The sequence below is a fragment of the Sinocyclocheilus anshuiensis genome, unplaced genomic scaffold, assembly GCF_001515605.1.
Source record: "Sinocyclocheilus anshuiensis isolate Anshui unplaced genomic scaffold, SAMN03320099.WGS_v1.1 scaffold3310, whole genome shotgun sequence".
Taxonomy (NCBI): domain Eukaryota; kingdom Metazoa; phylum Chordata; class Actinopteri; order Cypriniformes; family Cyprinidae; genus Sinocyclocheilus; species Sinocyclocheilus anshuiensis.
The window spans coordinates 117,215-122,331 of record NW_015541052.1 but is presented as its reverse complement, the minus strand read 5'-3'; positions in this window follow the sequence as shown (position 1 = coordinate 122,331).

Here is a 5,117-nt window from a genome sequence, read left to right as displayed (position 1 = left end):
ATGCATTACTTTATATGACCAAAAATTACGGAGTATTTTAAGAGCAAGTGAGTGCACCAGCGCCTCCATCTGTCCTGCTGTGAGCGCGCTGTTGTTCAGCTTCCACACACACTTCAATAGCGCACATTTCTGTAGGGTAACATTAGATTGAGCGGCCATGTAAAGTTGTTACTACATACATCTTTCAGATGAAAAGCCATATTTGAGGTTGATGAATGATAGGTGGGCCGGTGTTTGGATGTCCTGCCCGATGTACTGTATTTCCACACTTTTTCCTTCCACTCAACTTTCTGTTAACATGCTTGGATACAGCACTCTGTGAACAGCCAGCTTCTTTGGCAATGAATGTTTGTGGCTTACCCTCCTTGTGAAAGGTGTCAATGAGTGTCTTCTGGACAACTGTCAGATCAGCAGTCTTCCCCATGATTGTGTAGCCTAGTGAACCAAACTGAGAGACCATTTTGAAGGCTCAGGAAACCTTTGCAGGTGTTTTGAGTTGATTAGCTGATTGGCATGTCACCATATTCTGATTTGTTGAGATAGTGAATTGGTGGGTTTTTGTTAAATGTGAGCCAAAATCATCACAATTAAAAGAACCAAAGACTTAAACTACTTCAGTCTGTGTGCATTGAATTTATTTAATACACAAGTTTCACAATTTGAGTTGAATTACTGAAATAAATGAACTTTTCCACGACATTCTAATTTATTGAAATGCACCTGTATTTGCACTGATATTGGTCCTCATTCATGAAACACGAGCAGAACAAATTTTTGTGTAAATCGTTCAGAAAAGACGTTCTGACGTAAATTTTCCGAATTCATGAAAATGTTCATTTTTTGAAAATGTTAGTTGGTATGAAAGAAATTTACACCTGCTCCCTACCACGTGTAAATGGTGCATAAAACATTCAAACGTTCTGTATTCTTTTAGACAAACTGATGACACTGCATTTTTATGCACTATGTATTATAATGATATTTAACGAGTTCCTTTGCCCTGTCTTTTTTTCGTTTTTTACTCTAACTTTGGGTAAAACGCAGAGCTCTTCACTGTCCCTTTTACACAGCCATCCAATCACAGTGGAGGAGGGGCGGGACAAACACTACACTGACCAACCATCAGAGCACCAGAGCATTATGTCAGCTGCTAAAAACGCTCTGGTGTACACACGTTAATTTATTAATTAATTGTTAGGCATATAGCCTATTAGTCTCTTATGCATTTATGCAATATAACTTGCCAAACCTGAGAATGGAGTCCAGAGGATTCCACAGCATTCCTAGATATGTAATTTGCGTAGCTATAATTCATAAATGTTTATTTCCATTAACTTAACATCATCAGAATCACTCAAATGTGTATTAATAAACTTTCTATAATAGTTTAATGATGCCCTCGTTAAACTGTTTTCATAAAAAGTCAACTATATTAATTATGAATTAATTTTATTAAATGTATAATCTTGTGCTTCTGCCTCATTTCTGTATTTGGTGTCGTTGTTCATGTTAATCAACACCTGAGTTGCTGTGAATTGGTCTTTCTCTGATCTCTCTGATAATGAGTGCTGTAGTTCTGCTGATTGTTGAGCTGCTCAAGCTGCTCACATCCTTTACATGCTGAGCTTCAGCTCGTGATCTGAGTGCTTTGTCTTCAGGAAGAAAACTAAGAAAACTACAGCAAAGTCCCTTTCAAGGAAAGTCTGTTCACTCGGCGGCCATATTTGCAAAACCGGGCAGTTATTTTGGGCATCCAAGACCAAGTCCTGTCTAAATGAATGTGGGAATCCTGAAATCTCAAAAACTGCTTTATGAACTCATAATTAAATTACATATTTCAAATCAGCAACAAAATCTGAAATGAACTGCCCCTTGAATGTTGTTCCTTATGCTTAAATAACGTTAAAATAATCTTATTTTTCATTCTAGACCAGTCAGTGCGCAGTCATAATTGCGAGTCTCGGGTTTCTATGGAAACCGGAGCCTCTAACAGTAGCTACAGAGACGCAATGAATTTACCAGTCAGTGATTGGCTCTTTCATTTAGAAGGCGGGGCATATTCCGCCATATTGCACGCTGCAGTTTCTCCCTTTGATAAGTAATAGGAGTGAACCATCTTTGTATATCTATAGTCTTTACTTTAGTCTTTAGTTGATTAAAAATCCCAAATGAAGTTTTTTGTTATTTTATTGAACTGAAAGCTAGATTGCACACACAAAAGATATATAGATATATCACTCTCTATAGATTTATTTTTCATACACGGAGTTTCGAAGTTTCTCGCTCAAGTTCACATGACCGAGACAGCAGAAATCACATCCTGTTTGCTTTATTTTACAGAAGCGCAATGTTGTGTTGTTATTCTGAGTGCACACAAATAAATGTAGAGTCTTTACAGATTCGAAAGATGCATTACTTTATATGACCAAAAATTACGGAGTATTTTAAGAGCAAGTGAGTGCACCAGCGCCTCCATCTGTCCTGCTGTGAGCGCGCTGTTGTTCAGCTTCCACACACACTTCAATAGCGCACATTTCTGTAGGGTAACATTAGATTGAGCGGCCATGTAAAGTTGTTACTACATACCCATTCACTTAAACAAGCCACACCAAAGCAAACTGGAGGAGAGCATAAAGAGACAGGGCAACTAGAATTGAGTTCAAAATTAAAATATACAGTTTATAGTTCATTTATATAAAAAGTATATTTGTGTATAAAGTTGGTATCATAGTGTTATTACGATTCCCGGTCCCGCCCATTCCCGCTGATATTTTTTCCTGTCCCGTCCCAATCCCGTGATTAATAGTGATTTTGTTTCCCATCCCGTGGGATTCCCGAAAAAATGTCAGCCTCTACCTCAGATCCCGAGTCAAGCTCAGGGAGGGCCGTTGTTCCTGCCGCTGCAGTGATGCAATGACTTTACCCATCAGCGATTGGCTCTTTCATTCAGAAGGCGGGACTATTCCGCCATATTGCGCATTGCAGTTTCTCCCATTCGAGAGTACAGGAGTGAACCATCTGCATCTCTACAGTCTTTGACTACAGTGATGGACTGCTTTAGTCAGTCTTGATGACTGCAGCGCGACACAGTAGCATCTCAATCAAGAACCTGCTGAAGATTCACTCAGTCTCCTGATCTTCTCTTCTTCAGATCTTCCTACACAAGCAGTTTATTGCTAATTGAAGAAACTGAACAGGTACAGCTTTAATCAGTGAAGCTTTAATCCATTCTACTGCACAAATTGTTCTAAACAAAATCCCTTGTTTGAAAGAACATGACGACTGAAATCAATAAGATCAAACAGACCATAATTATGCTCCTTTCTATCCAATCCTTATAGAAGACAGACTTGTTAATTTTCCCGATAATTTTAGCAGATTTCATTACCACAGAAGAAATTATTTTAATAATTTTAATTGAATAATTATTAATATTTTTTTATTATATAATTATTATAATAACAATAATTAATTATTATTAATAGTGATAGTTAATAATTTCATGTAATCTTATAATTTTATTTAATTTGTCCATTCAGACAGTTTTAAACTGTGGCCCTTCGATATAATTCACTTTAGTTTTTCCAAATATAGTTGACATTTTGATTCTCAGTTATTTTCTGGAGAGAAACTGAAATGTAATAAGATCTGAATACATCGTATTGTTTGCTATAGAAAGTCTTTTAATTATATATTACAAAAGTAGTCATTTTCCACAATAGCACAATACTAACACATTGCAACATACCACCTATTGACTGCTGCCTTATTTATTTATTTTTAAATAATCTGTGCCCCTAATAAAGATTTCATTTTATTGACAAGCCTTATTTGTCTTTAAGTTATTTGGTATATCTTTTAAGCACACACTTAACAGACACTCAGCATTCAACAGACAATTTATTTAAACGTATTCTGATTGTTTTCAAGCAGGTTTCCGTTACACTCGGCGCGAGAACAGGACTTTTATTTTGGCGCGGTGATGTGACGTCATAAGGCTGCGCATCTGCTGTGATTCGGCTGAAGAAAGGTGTGTTTTTAAACATTTAAAGTGTTTAAATCTATGGAATCCATTCAGTATATTTTGTAGTTTTTACAAGTGATGTAATGTTAACTGATTATTATTGAATGTAACATTGTAATGCTTTATCCAACGTTAATGCAGGTTATTTAGTGAGTAAAAGCGCATCCGCACATGTCTGTCACGAAAACAAATTCCTCGTATGTGTAAACACACCTGGCAATAAAGCTCATTCTGATTCTGATTCTGACTTTTATTTTGGTGCGGTGCTGTGACGTCATAAGGCTGCGCATCTGCTGTGATTCGGCTGAAGAAAGGTGTGTTTTTAAACATTTAAAGTGTTTACGTCTATGGAAACCATTCAGTAGATTTTGTAGTTTTTACAAGTGATGTATTGTTAACTAATTATTATTGGATGTAACATTATAATGCTTTATCCAACGTTAATGCAGGTTATTTAGTGAGTAAAAGCGCATCCGCACATGAGCAGCAGAAAAGCTGCGTCTCATTGCGCTCCCTGTATCGAGAATCAGTTCATAAACACCAATTCGGACGCTGGCAACTGTTTTATACAATCTAGTATGGCATTATTTTACTGACAGATGTCGAGAGCGCATTATTGTAGCGCGAAAGCACATTAATACAGGACGCGCGCGCTCAGATACACGCTGCTCTCGCCGGAGAGAGTGCGCGCTCTTAACACGTGTCTCCTCTCACTCAAACTGTGTCCTGTGCACTCTCAAATCTGTGCTCTTGCGCTAGATATTCATTCTTTTCGCACCTGAATTAAACGTTGTCAAAGGTTATCATGCACTTTTAAAAAGTAGTCTCAAAACAGATTTGTGCAGGGCCTTTCATTGATTTTTTTTAATTGTATTTTAGTTTTAACATAAACTGGTTATTGGAGCTACTTTGTTTTACGATATCTCTTTTATCCTTGTATTTTGATATTTTCTGCAAATGCACAGATGCATCTCTCTGTAAAATCGGCTACTTTGTATACACTGTTTTAAAAGGTGCTATATAAATAAAGCTTTAACCAATCAGACCTCCACAACTGACCGATGAAAATACTACGTGAAATCTAATTGGCTGA